We start from the raw sequence: 15,009 nt of genomic DNA, 5'->3' as shown, positions 1-15,009 counted from the left end.
AAGGCATATCATGGGGCTGAGTGGCATATAGGGGGTTAAAATGCATTTCTGGACCTCCAGAAATGCATTTTAACCCCCTATATGCCACTCAGCCCCATGATATGCATATATACCTCCAGAAATGCATTTTAACCCCTATATGCCACTCAGCCCCACGATATGCCTTTTAACCCCCTATATGCCAGAGTGGCATATAGGGGTATAAGGCATATCATGGGGCAGAGTGGCAAATAGGGGGGGTATAAAGCATTTCTGGGGGCAGAGTGGCATAACTGGGGGGGGCAGGTTGGCAAATAAAAGGAAATTTAAAAAATATATTTACATGAATTAATATTTACTGGTAAAACTTTTTTTCCTATAGGGTCGTCTTATATTCAGGCTTTTTGTTTTTTTCCTAAATTAATATTTTGATTTTGGGGGGTCGTCTTATAATCGGGGTCGTCTTATAATCGAGCAAATACGGTAATCTTCGACGGTGCTTGATAGAATTAAGGCTACATTCTCTAAAATATACCACAGTAAAAAAAGGTGGATTTTTTGTTTTGGTTTTAAAAGCATCTGTGCCCATTTTTTGTGTCATATGAAGGTTACAATAAATAGAGGTTGCTAAAAGTAATACGCCAGCCATCTTATGCGCTTTACACATATGATAGCCGTATGGTTCCTTAAAATTTCCGTGGCGCTCTTTTTTTTTTCTTCAGAATCCCCCCCCCCATGTGCCTTTGCCTCTTCCCCCCACTCCTCATTTATTTACCAACAATCAACAGCACCTTTAACCGGAGAAATCCTCGATTAGTCTTACCCAGCACCGCTCTGTTTTCTGATTTATGTAGGCATTGTTGGGGAAACAGGAAGACGACGTTTGGCTTCCAGCATGCGTCCGCCCTACATTCCGCTCGAGGGAATAGAAGGAAAATTCATCTGATAGCAAGAACTTCCCAAGATAACAACTGTTTTGGAACTGGTCTCCGATAACGGAAGCTGAAATACCAACCATTATGTTCTTCAAATATTTTATTTTACTGATAATAGTAAACAAACAGTAACAAATATGTCTTTATAGATCTTAAGAGGCTATTGTTTTACTGAAGGGGTACAATGCGATTATTCACCGAATAAAATGGGGTTTGCCATTGCGCTATAAAGTAGCCAATTTGTATAATCACCCTAATTTGTCTAGTTGCTTATAGCGTTCCTGAGCCCTGCAGAATATCTGTATGCGATACAGTTTTATGATGTAGCAGTTATAACAGCTTATGGTTGGTTTTAATCCTGGATACAGCCCCATAGGGAGAATGTGTTCAGGCCAAGACTGGCCACCCGGCAAACCAGGCCAATGGCCCAGCGCCAGACGACGCGGGTCTCTTACCTTTTGCTGCCACTTCCTGCCTGCGCTTTAATGTGCAAGCGTAAGAGCGCAGTGTGCGCCAGCAGGCTTCTAGTTGTGGCCGCATGTACATCACTTAGTACACATTGGCCTTAAAGTACCAGGGCTGCTTCCCAATAAATATCACAATAACATTTTTTTTTTTTTTAAAGAGGAGCTCCCACTTTTATTACATTTAAAAAAAATCTGTTTTCTTTAAAAAAATAAAAAAAAATGAATCATATGTTTTTAGAAATTTGCGTATCATACATCTGTAAGCTTTGTTAGCTTAGCCCAATCTACTAAAACAAACAATCTGACTCCTTATCATACTGCGTGTGATAAACATAGAATAACTAATAGAGAGAGACAGATTAAAAACCATGGGTTTTTTTTTTTAACCCCTTCAATAGTGAGGGTACTTTGTACTTCAAAACGTTTTTTTTTTTTGCTTTTTTTATTTACTGCACACTATTCATAGGACAGATTTTTCAAGTAGCTTTCTTTCGATACCACCTTTATTTTTTTTTATAGTATACATATTACATATTAAAATTTTGTTTGTATGATTTTACTATGATAATTGTCACTAGAGTAGGTGACAAAAATACCCCAAAATATAGTAAGGAAATACAAATTTCTATATCTTTGTGGCAATTATAGGGAAACTATTAGATAATGTTAGTATATGAGTTTGTAAGAGTAATCACAAACTTAAACCATAACCCACAAAGTACATATTTCTGGAAAGTAGACAATCTGGGGTATTTCACTGGTGGGGGCATTTTGGCTCTTACCGTGTAGCTATTTGGTCACAAATATTTGCCAAAGTTAGCCATTATTTTTGTGCCCCTTCACAAATGCTTTTTGCCGCTGGTTAGTATTTTTTGTACAGGTATGTACAGCAAGTATAGGATCTATATACCATTTTGGGTGGGAGAAAGTCCCCTGCACCAAGAGCCGCCAGGTAGCGCTGTGTGCAGGCGTACACACTGCTACTTTAATCATGGCATGCCATGTCGTCATGATAACATGTGCCAGAAAACCTGACGCAGCGGAACATTTTTAATGAGTTATGCTAAACTATATTAATGTTTACGTAATGGAACTTCCCCTTTAATTACATGAAAATGTAACTGTGAATTTGGGGAAAATGTGGAGGAGGAGGTCGGGGAGGGTTGGTAATATCAGATTCCCAAACAATTTCCCTGAATATCAACACCGGCACAAGAGCAATGACAGCTGGGACAACGGTCCAAGTTCTGCTTGCCCATTCTGTAATGTCATCATTACCCTTACGACAAAATGTATCATATATCATTGGGGGTTAATTAGGGATATTTTCAGAGTTGCCAGATTGCTTACAGTACCCTTTCCAAATATGCAGATGGTGTCTTAAATGCAATGTCAATGTGGTGTGTGTGTGTGTGAATGAGAAAACAAAAAAAAACAAAAAAAAAAACAATAAAACCCATAATAAACCACATTTACCATGTGACAAAAATGACTTGCAATCACAACTGAAGACTTTGGACATTTTAAGTGTTTGTATTCATAAAACAAGCTTATAAAATCTGTTAAAATAAGGGCCATTAAATGTTTAATAGGGATAGTTGTATATCATTCAGACGCATGTTAAATGACTGATTACATATGGCAGAATACGCACCAAAGTAAAGCAAAGCCCATATGCATTTATGCATATATCAAATATAAAAAAAAATTAAGGGGCAGTTCTATTTTCCTTTAGTGTAAGATTGATCGCATGCCAAAAGGACCATAGAGTTTAATAGCAGGAAGGCCTGAAACTATTTAAAAAGCGATAGAAAATGAAATCATTTTAAAATGTTAGTTGTAAATGTCCTACATGAGGCTCCTATACTCACTAAAATCATTAAAGTGTTTTCAAATAGCCAAATAAATTACAAAGGGTCACAAACACAAAAACAAGAGGGTCACTCTTGTTCAGCCATAAAAGGATGGACGATTCAGCGGTCAAGTGTGATAGTTTACATAGAAACCTTCACGATTTAGGTTGAAAAAAGTCCAAGTTCAAACATTTTATCTATCCTTCCTGTTCTTGATCCAAAAGAAGGCAAAGAATCCCCTCAAATTAAGCCATTTCTTGCCAGTTTTCTCAAGAAGCTCTTAAATATTTTTATTCTATTATCAAATGTTGCATTATTATTTTCCCCATAATGCGTAACTTTACATTTGTCTGTATTGAACCTCATTTGCCACAATCCTCTAAATTGCAGAATTAAAGTTTCCGTTTCAGTAAAACAACTTGGTTAAGTTTACTCGTAAACAGCAGAAAGTGGTTTTACAAATTAAACTGTGTAAATAAAATTGATCTTCTAAATGTCTTACATAAACAGTTAGGTCTTAAGGTCACATAAAAAAGCCTCCAACTAAATTCCCTAAAATAAAAAGCGGCCTTGTTGGCCTTTTGCGATATTGGGAGGTATGTGGGGTAGCATTCCTTGAATATGATGCACAGGATTAGTCACAAACACAGGACATCCCTTCTAGTACATTCCTAAAAATACTATTCCAACGCTGCTCTGCCATTGTATGTTCAGCGGGATTATTACTTGGCACACGCTTAATATGAGCGGGATGCTTAATTGAATTGCTAATCCTGTTGTACAGCTGTACGCAGCCTGCATCCGAAACCATCATCTGGTCTGTTCTCTTTCCTGACCAACACCTCCACCCCAAAGCCAATCTTAATCTATGCCGTGTAAAAATACGGGGAGCGGACATGCCCACATGATGAACGACAAGAAACCGTTACAAATGATGCATGAAACTAGGCCTGTTAGCTTCTTTGTAGAAGATAAAGGAAAAGATATTAGTCTGTGCATTAACTTATGGCGACTCCATGTCTAACCCCCTCCCTTGGTAACCAAATGAAGAAACTCCACTGACTACACAGCTGACCGTACAATGGCTTCATTGTATATCGGCACCAGCAGCTTAAGCTTCCAGCTGAAAGGCCGTTCTTACATTTAGAATTGAACACTTCATGAGACATACTGGGAGAAGACGGAGAAGAAGGCTCTGCGCTTGAGATCTTCGTGTCAGAATTCCGCTTCCGTGCCCTTAAGAAGTACGGGCTATGACCCAACGCTGAGAGCTACTGCCCTGCAACTGCAAAGAAGTCAAACAATGGCGGCTGCCGTCTCAGCCACATGAAATCAATTTGATATAAAATGTGACATGATATGGACATGATATTTTTTTAAAAAATCAAAGACCTAAATCAAAATTTAAAAATATAATATTGCTTGTGGTTGCTTAGCTAATAATTGCCTGCACACTTTAGCAGGCGATGCTTTGTGCTGCCAGAAAGCTTTTCCTGCAATACAAGCAGATTAAACACCCAGCTGGGAGATGTGTAAGGCACAGGCCTGAAATACTATGAGAACCATGTATGACATTTATGACCAGGGGTGCAACCGGGGGCCCAACCCCCTCCATGGTAAGAGAGCTTGCGTCAAAAGCAGGCCCTTCATGTGACGAGAATGGCAGTGTGCTATGGTAGAAAGCTGGCTAAAAAGTCTTCTACGTTTTTGTTTTATAGAGAAGCTGCTGAAAACGCGAAAAGATAAGATTATCTCTACTAGCTTCCTACCCAGAATCCCTTGTGGTTGTGGCAGCACCATGAGATTTCTGAGGGAAAAACAAGCCTTCTGGTTTGTCTGGTGTCTGTAGACGAGTGTTTAATAATACTTCTACTAATATATATATATATATATATATATATATATATATATGTATATATAGCAAATTAATATAAATTTTTGTTCATGTTTTTTTGCTTAAATTGTATTAAGTTACATGAGATTACTAGAACTTTTGGTTACATTGAACTGATTGAAGGAGGTTGTTTTCTCTCTCAGAATTAAATCATAAGCTTTAAACTGGACCAGAGCCAGCAGTTATATAAACCCTCTCCCATACTGCTGGCTTTACAAGGTAAAACTGTTGATGTATTACACATACATGACCTCACTCCTCCGGATGGTATACATCTGGTTAGTTTCTATACGGCGCATACATTGTTTGGCAAAGTATATTTATATTCCGACTCGAGCTTTGTATTAGCCACACACAGTGGCTCGGGAAAAGACATGTCCAACAACTTTGTTATCTTTAAGTATTCCTACCGTGCTGTCAAGAACCTTGAAACAGTTTGACAATGAAGCAACCACATGACAAGTGACCTTCTGAGATGGAGTAAACATGGCATCAAACGATACGGCTGGTGTGAACGAAATTACATGCTTAGCAAACAAAAAATACTACTACGGACCGACGGCTTCACCAAAAGCCACAGCTTTGTATCATCAGAAAATATATTATAGCGTGTGCTTTTTATTTTGCAGAGAAATGGCTTTATTTGTATCCCGAGAAGCTGTGAACTGGGGCAAAGCCAGCATAACAATCAGCTTCCTGTTCTGAGGTCCTCTCTTCTCTTCCCCCTCGCCCTTACAAAAGCTGCCAGAAACTGCCGCAGGCAAAGGCAGACAATAACGTAACAAAAAAGAGAGATAAATAACTTAATAGCGATGGCTGCTCTAGTGATATACACATAACTAACGCACATGCCACTCATTTTAATATTTAAACATTATTACACAATGTTTATTTAAAGCTATGACCCTCAAACTTGCCAAGGGTTTGCAAGTTTGAAGCTTCATAACACAAGCTGGAAACTACAGCTCTCCTGCATGAAGAGCCTGGTCGGCCTTCATTTAATTTTGTTAAACCAGTGAGGTTTCATGAAAAAGTCTTCTCACCAAATAAACTAGGTGTTACGCGGGACCGTTTCAGTCCTTCTTGCAGGAGATTAGACTTTCATAACAAGAACAGATATGGACAAGATGAAACTGCAACTTTTGTGCTTTAGAGACACCCCTGACACGCACAAGTATATTAATCAGATATTACAAATTATCTGAATACTGAATTTCCATGCATACAGGCTGCCAGGGCTAGCACAGCCTCTAAATGGAAGGTCTTCTTGGCCATGGACATATGGTCAAGTTTACCCAACCTCCAACAAGCACATGACAAAAGCAAGCCTGCACCCATTAACGTGGACTCAAATCTCCTACTGGATCTTTAGAACTGGAGACTCTCTCTATGTAAAGAACAATGGGAACGTCAAAACAACTGGACAACAGCCAATTGGCCAACCCAATGAGTTAAGATGGGGAGTTGATTAAACTGTCAAACATACACATTGAACCGATTTTATGATGGCAAATAATCATCTTCTACAAGAGGTATGTTATTTACAGTATGTCTAGTGTGGATCCTGGAGGGACCATAACGTCCATCCAATAAAAGCACAACGTGGTATCTCTAAGCAACGTGCAAGAGTATAAACTATGGCGTCTGGTCTTTAATGGTGGATCTGTTCCATAATAATCCAGAAAATGTAACAGGCTAACAGAACAGTGCAAAAGTTCAAGCTAACATACCGAGACAGCCAGACCTGTCCAGCTGGCATTCTGGAGTATGAACATAAACAGGGCTTCTTTGCTAATATTTAACACACTTCCTAGGGATACGGTGGTTAGCTGCTTCATTACACACTGAAACCCGAAACTGGACAATAACATAACTGAATGCTACCTGTTACATACAGGTCAGGATAATACTCCCCACAACAGACTCTCTGTTCCTGATACAAAAGGCTTCTAGAAGCAGTAACCATAGAATGTGTACCGAATACCCATTGGCGCTCTACAACCTGAAAAGTGCCTGAATGAAAAAGTAGAAACATTTTCTTGGCTATTAACGGCTCATTTTATGTGTATATGTATTGTCTTTCTATTTTTTAGATAAAACTTTAGATAATAAAGTGTGTATTTAGGTTTTTTACATATGTTTTACTCGCACAAAAGGGTAGTAGTTATCCAGGATAGACTTTCTAGGGGAAGCACTACGAATACAGTAAAGGAATGAAACAAAGATTGGGGTGTGGAGAGCCATGAGGTTCTGGTCAACAAAACCTGCATATCTGGATCATACGATGCTACAAAAGTGACATTGTTACTGTTTTAGGTTTCAGTCCAGGCCTGCTATTTATTAATAATAATAAATCACATTCTAATTTCAATCAAAATTAACGGAAAAGGATCATTTGAAGCGTTGCTGTGTTGCTCTCTCTGCTGTGTATATACTTAAATTGAATGGGGAATCAATATTTCACATTATACAGAGACTAAAATTATGTATTTGCCCAATTCCCCTCAGTTTTACAGATGCTCAGTCTTTCCATAAGTGCGGCCGGATCACTCAATGATTGAAATTTACGAAAACAACACTTAGCAAGAACGTTTTCTGGAAAGCAGAATGAATGAAAAGGTCCAAGAAGACACCATTAAAAACTGGCACATCTCATGTATAAATATGTGTGTGTGTGTGTGTGTGTGTGTGTGTGTGTGTGTGTGTGTGTGTGTGTGTATGATATATATATATATATATATATATATACACACACAATGCAGTCAATTTTATTATCTGTATAGACTTATTGTATTAGCATATTTGTGTGTTTCACCGCAAAAAAAAGCTAATGTGAGTCATTAAGGAACGAGCAACAGACAATTCTTAAGACAGATCTTCCTGGAAACAAATGTTTTTTCGGGACACCCCAACAGCACACTCGATCCAGACGAAGCGTGTCCTCTTCATGACAAGGCGTCTAGTTCAGGGCAAACGTTAACACAAGATTTGTTCTGCCAAAGCGACCTGGAGCTTCATCTAATTTGAACATTTTGGATCGGCTCTAAAAGACGCGGTTCATGCTCTCACGCGCCAAAAAAGAAATAGCAACAGACATTCATGGGAATGTAAGAAATATAACTATTTGTACCCAAATATATATTCTTTCGTTCTTTTGGGGACAGGTGGCAAAGAAACACACGCACACAGCAATATGTATTTTAAGAGTATATTAATAGGAAAATTCAACTACAGCAATTAATGGTCTCGAATTACAATACAACAACAAAAGCAAACACGAGTAACACTGACAAACCTCTACTACATTATCGTAATATTGACACCTCTTAACCAGACTAATTACCACAATACTGCAATATATAATAATGACAGCACTAATCCTTACTCCGATTAACAAAGGAGGAAAACACCATACAAAATATAACCGTAAAACAATATAGTTACCACCAACGTCCCAATGATATCTTGACTTGAAAGGACACCGGCAATCTAAGTACACCCCCAAGGATCCTCTGCACACAGCAATATCTTGAGTTTCTTTCTTGGGAACCAATCAGTCCTTGGGATAAGTAGCCTTTTATCCTTGTCCTCTCTCCTGGACCATCCTTTTGACTGGTTCTCCCCTTCTCTCTTTATGGTCTGAGGTTTTTGTTCTTATACAGTATTTCTGGCCATACTAAGTTATGGACTCTGCCTATCTCTGTCTTTGGTTATCCATTCCATCCAATCAAGGGCCATTGTTAAGATATGGAAATTGCTCAGTTGTCCATTGCCATGTTTCCATTGGCCGTAAGTCCACAATAACTGGAGCCGACTATGAATATGTGAAAGGCCTACTGTGAATATTCGAAAGGATGTTGTGAAGGTCCACAATAGCGGGAGCCGGGTGTGAATATTCAAAGGGATGTTGTGAAGGTCCACAATAGCTGGAGCCGGCTGCGAATATTCGAAAGGCCTACTGTGAAGGTCCACAATAACCATGATGTTTGCCACATATCCCTGGAGCCAATGTCCTGATGAGTTTGGGGGTGCACAACTGCCAGCAACCTTATATTTAAGATATCAGTTATATTCTAACATAAATATTAAAACACATTATTTTTCTTACAGGAAGCTCTTGTTGGACGCCTCCAAGAAGTATTGAAAGACCTGGAATTTGACACTAACCTGTTTGAGAATTTCTCAAAGTCCGATACCAACAGACTAAGGGCTGTGAGGACGGCCAGGGAAGGGCATACCGGCTCCTGGCGTGTAAGCATGTGCTAAAAAAGGTTTGGGACGCGTGTCCACACTTAATGTATCTAGATCTAGCTAATAAAATATGACTCTTCAAATGATTACCCATATTATCAGGTGCCGTAAGGAGGGTTCATCTGGCCCTATAGAATGCACAGCTAAAGGTGCAGTTCCACTTATTCTGCAAACGCTCTAAGAATGTTCATTATTAGACATTCCATTCACAGTACCGCCCAGAGATTGTTTAATCACGTGAAATTTTCTCTTATAATGATATTCCATTAAAAATGATCCACAATAGTCATATACAACACACAATGTCATGCAACGCCTGCGCTGGATTTCTTATCCATTTCATGTTATTTTAAAGGACAACATTTGTTTTTCTTCCAAAAACAAGGCCAATTCTAACTGATCTCAAACTTCTAAATGGTAGTGCATATATATATATATATATATATATATATATATATATATATATATTTATTTATTTAATTTATTTATTTATTTAAATTAAGCAATATTAAATACTCGAAGGTAAAAATTCCAGGACTCTAAAGTAAGAGTCACCGTATGAAAGCTTTCCAGCAATTGTGGGGGAGCCCAAATTACTCAACTAATAATATAATTTTTTTAAAAAGTGACTCGCACTTCAACTCCTACGACAAATCTATATTTAGTCCACCGTTCTCTCCGGGGCGGCTATCTGATAAGGTACAAGCTCTGCCTCCCAGCTGGAACTAAAACCTTCTCCACTTGCCCTGGTTGAAGGGCGAATGTTATAAGAATTTCTATATATTATTATACAAGGCTGAATATGGCGTTATATACAATACACGTTACACAGTAAACACTCGTCCATATGCCAGTCCTCTAATCCCCCTGCTCCATGATACCGTTCTGTTCTCATTCCTTCCACCTAACCTGTGTCCTGCCTCATGACCTTTCCCAGCTCTCCCATTTCGTGTCTATTTTTATCAGCCTTTCTTAATTCAAACTGTTCTGTCTCCCCTTTTCCTTTTAAAATCATCAACTTTTTTATAGCCCTGTCCGATGACAATGTCATTCTCCCTCTCATCCAACTTCCTCTCTCTCCACCATCTTGCCTATCCTTCTCTGGTCCAACTTACAACAAAAGCTTACCATTATTTCCTCCATCCAAGAACTACCATGCACCAGTTCCTCCATTCTGTCCCGTTACCCAACGCTTCTCTTTTTGCCCTTAGATCCGCCAAGTACCCAGTTCTTCCACCCAGATCCATGATCGGCCATTTGTACTTTGCACCGGCCGCTGCCTGCCCTTTACAATGTCATCTACATCTCTTAACTCAACCGAAGCGCATTTATCCCTCCGTCCAGGAAAAACCGTACCCTACTGTATAGAGCCAAGTTCTAATGACGTTCCATGTTAATTATAGGATGACAATTATAAGCTCTACATAATTATTATATAGACATATAGTGAAAAAACAGCACCCAAGTTCCCAGGCACCTGCCGGCAATAAAACAGACCGGGAAACAAACCATTTCCTTCAAACAGGTCTGGCAGACGGGTACATGCTTTCTGCCAACGTACCGGTCAGCGGAGACACGCCGGGAACACGCATCACGTGTTCACATTTAACTCATCGCTCTCTACAGGTAGCAGCCATTACTTACAGGGGATATGTTATTCTATGAAACCAGCTGACCCCAATAACATAAAACCACTACAAAGTTATTACGTCCCTCTGTAGGATCCAAAAAATAATCTCAAGATGCACGGCGTGGAGGAAAGAGAAAGGGGAGATGGGATAGAAACATTTAAACACATAAAGGGGGTTCACAAAGTACAGGGGTAAAAGAGGTCAGAATCTAAAACTGGAGGGTCAGATGTAACGTAATGAAGATTTACTTTACAGAGCGGGTGGTAGATAAATGGAACAACCTCTCAGCAGAAGTGGTAGAGGCTGATACAGTGGGGGAATCTAAACAAGCGTGGGATAGATACTGAATATAAGACGAGACCAACAACTGATCTGAGTCTCTACATCAGGGAAAACAGGCGACTGGACGTGCCGAAGGGTTCTTATCTGACATCGCAATCTATGTTCCCATCGCATACTGTTCTATATCCGCGGCCCCCCAAACACAATGGATGAATAAATCCGTCGTAAGAAAGGGAATAACGAATCGACTCACAAAGTGAAAACCTCGCAACCTGGTCACAGCAAGACGCAGGGAGCCGTAACACGAGGATCCAGAGAGACATCCCGGAGAGATCCCGGAGATCAAGAAGATGAACGGTTTGCGGAATGAGGAATATCAGGAAAGAGGAGTATTTCAAGTGTAACGTGGAGGAAAAGTGAAAAAGGGGGGGGGTGAAAGATTTTTATTAAAAAGGTTAAAAAAGTACAGAAGGGATAAGTATACATTAAAAAAATGTAAAAGAAAATATTTAAAGAATAAAAAATAAAAAAAAGAATTAGCACTTAAGAGCAACAATGTTTAAGATATTCTAGAAACCATATTCTCATTATTTTACACACTTTTTTTAATAAAATATCCAAGCCGTGCTCAATGGCAGCCAAGAATACACACAGAATTACACGTGCTATTACTGTTATTGTCACGGATGTATATAGCGCCTCGTATTCCACAGCGCAGTACAACAGAGACATTGCTCTGAATTTTCCTTTTTGCAAGCAAATACTTTTGAAATCATATCAAAGCCATCTACAGATGAGCAACTTGGCATGAGCTCCATCCCAATGCGCCATAATCTGCTAGATATTAAAATAAACTATTTTTAGTCATGTTTTCAATTAATGACACATAATGGAAAATATCAGCACATACAAAAATATCACCTTCATATATTTGTACTATTTGTATTCCCAAAAATACAGAAAATTAAGTTTTAAAAGAAAAAAAAATCCTCTTCCTTGGCTCTTTCACAGAAGGAATTTATGAACAAATATAAAGGAAATGTGCAAAAAAAAAAAAAAAACAAAAAAAAAAGTCCGTTTTAAATTCTCTGTAAATAGAAAAAAAAATACTCAAAAAAATGCACACAATAAATCCTACATGCAGAGTAATAATATTTCAGGGGTCAATCTTTACATCTGTTTAAGGAAGCAGGAAAGATTCCGAATGAAATACCGACAATCTATATGGGCTGTAAATTTTCTTTAAACCGCGACTCCCTGACAGCGGGGATTTGTCAAGCCCTGGAACAATTATTATTATTTGTTTTATATAGCGCCATCATATTTCACAGCGCTGTACAATCATATTCCACCCATTGGTAAACACAGATAAACAATATTTCAGTATTAGGTGTGTGTGTGTGTATATATATATATATACATATATATATATATACACATACACACACACACACACGTACATATGCACATACACATCGAGGAACGGCACCAAGCTCAGGCCATTAAATAAGCAAGAGTGAAAATCTTCTGCAGGGTGGTAGATAAGTGGAACAGCGTCCCAGAAGAAGTGGTAGAGGTTAATACAATGAGGGAATTTAAACATGCGTGGGATAGGCATGTGGCTCCTGAATCTAAGAAAAGACCAAGGGCTGATTAAGGTCGAGTTTCTGCATCAGGAACAACGGGCGCACTAGACGGGCCTAACGGGTCTTCTCTGCCCTCTAATGCCATGTTTCTGTGTTGTTAATGACCATTAACCCCTTCACGACAGTCCATACAAGCATGGCGACACAACGGCGAATATTCATTTTAAATTAAACAATAAAAATACTGTTAACAGCAGCAAACAATTAAACCGCAAACACAGTCACAGTATACAATATACAATAATAAATAATAATAATAGTAATATCACGTCCCGGCAGCGTATAAACCGGGGCTGCCGCTTCCAGGCATTAACGGGAAAAACTTTGCACCCTAAGGCGTTAAAAGCGTTTTCCGTTATAATACCGGGGGGCAATGTTCCATCTAATTTTTCTTTGGTGGCGTGCGCAGTAAATTTCTCTTGTGCAAAAATTTTCCCAGAGCCAAAATTTTGTGCGCACAATATCCGCGCCGCATAAAGTATCAAAAAAAATATTATTTTTTTTTTCCCCTTTTTTTTTTATTGGGAAAAACTGTTGTGCGCACAAGCGCACAGCTTAGAGGGAACACTGCCGGGGGGCGCTGAGGGTAATCAGAGCATATTAACGTTATTTCTACAAGCCATGACGAACTTTAAATTATAATCCAAATTTATTATTGACAACAGAAAAAGACATTTTTCTCAAATTGGGGGTTTAAGCAACGACTGAGAAAACACACATTGTCCTGCACAAAAAAAAAAAAAAAATATATATATATATAAAGTGGCAAGGGGCTAGAGTGCAAGCTCATGGGCAGAGTCCTGTTGGATGCATCTGTATACTTAAATCATAAAGAGCTACAGGATATTATAATTGGTCATGAAGCTCCATATGCTGTAGCGCTGCACTATGATATAAATGATTAATAGGCACAGCCATTCCTAATACAGTTATTATGCATTGGTGTCTATAGCGCCAGCACAGTCCGCAGCGTTGTACAATATTTGGATGTAAGCTGATGGACAGAGCCTAGCGCACGAGCCGTGGGACCCGCGTGGGCACATTTCCCCGAGCGTGACATTAAAGTTTGCGCCCCACTTACTATATTATAAATATATTATTATTAATGGTGGAGGGAGCCCGCTTGCTGCCCGTTACCGTCGCAGCTGGGTGTCCCGTCCGGTTACTAGGAGGAGGCAGGGCTGCTGCGTCCATACAATGGCTTCCCACCCGATCCAGCTCCGGGAGCCGCACTCTTCCCGGGGAGGGTGTGCTGGAGCTGGGGCAGAGACGCACTCAATCCGCCCAGGCCTCCGCATTAACAACCCCCACGCGATTACCCCCTCCCGGCCGTAGACGGTCACACACCCCGCAGAGGTCACTTACATCGCCCGGAGCTCAGCTCGCCGTCCGCGCGAATCGCTCCACGCACCGTCCGCTTCCCAGACTCACAACATCCACGGGCTGTGGAGCGCAGGAGCCGGGAAGCCTCCGTGACGTCATGAGCATCATCCAGGATCAGACTCCAGAACGGGGGCGGGGAGAATCCGGAGGGAGCGGCCCCCACCCGTGCTCCGGAGTGGGCACAGAGCCGCGTGTGCGTGGGATTCGTAACCGGCCGCATATACTGGGCTGGATTACGGTGTTATCGTTAATATACCTCCAAACTTTCGCTGTTCAGGAGGGACAGTCCCTCTTCGGGACCCATTCCTGTCTGACTCTATTGTGCCCTCGTGTCCCTGTCTGCTGGTGGGTAGATGTAATGTGTGCCGCAGGTGCATCTAAGATAGATCGTGTAAATAAAGTACATTACTTACATGTTATCTATCTATCTATCTATCTATCTATCTATCTATCTATCTATCTATCTATCTATCTATATGTGTGTGTTATTAGTCTTAATAACATCCCATTTCCCTAGCATTACATGAAAAACAAGTATAACCCCCTCCCCGTTCGCTACCCCCGAACCCTTAGAAGTGTTAAATATACTGCTCTATAGGGTACTGTGTAAGGGATGGATGTGGCCCTCTAGAACATACGAAATACTGTATGTATATGTGGTGTTTCTGTAATCAGCGGATGTCACCAA

General features: G+C 39.8%; 1 protein-coding gene across 1 annotated transcript in view; it reads right to left on the bottom strand.

The window, feature by feature from the left end:
• The window catches only part of LIFR (LIF receptor subunit alpha), a 39,763-nt gene extending 25,384 nt beyond the window's left edge, over positions 1-14,379 (bottom strand). The window contains exon 1 of the mRNA XM_053448112.1: positions 14,304-14,379. The gene's annotated coding sequence lies outside the window, so the exon portion shown is untranslated. The remainder of the gene's footprint in view (positions 1-14,303) is intronic.
• Between the last annotated feature and the right edge of the window lie 630 nt (positions 14,380-15,009).

Source organism: Spea bombifrons, chromosome 1, assembly GCF_027358695.1.
Source record: "Spea bombifrons isolate aSpeBom1 chromosome 1, aSpeBom1.2.pri, whole genome shotgun sequence".
NCBI classification, from domain to species: domain Eukaryota; kingdom Metazoa; phylum Chordata; class Amphibia; order Anura; family Pelobatidae; genus Spea; species Spea bombifrons.
The sequence above is the reverse complement of the archived record's forward strand: the minus strand, read 5'-3'. Positions and strand labels throughout refer to the sequence as shown.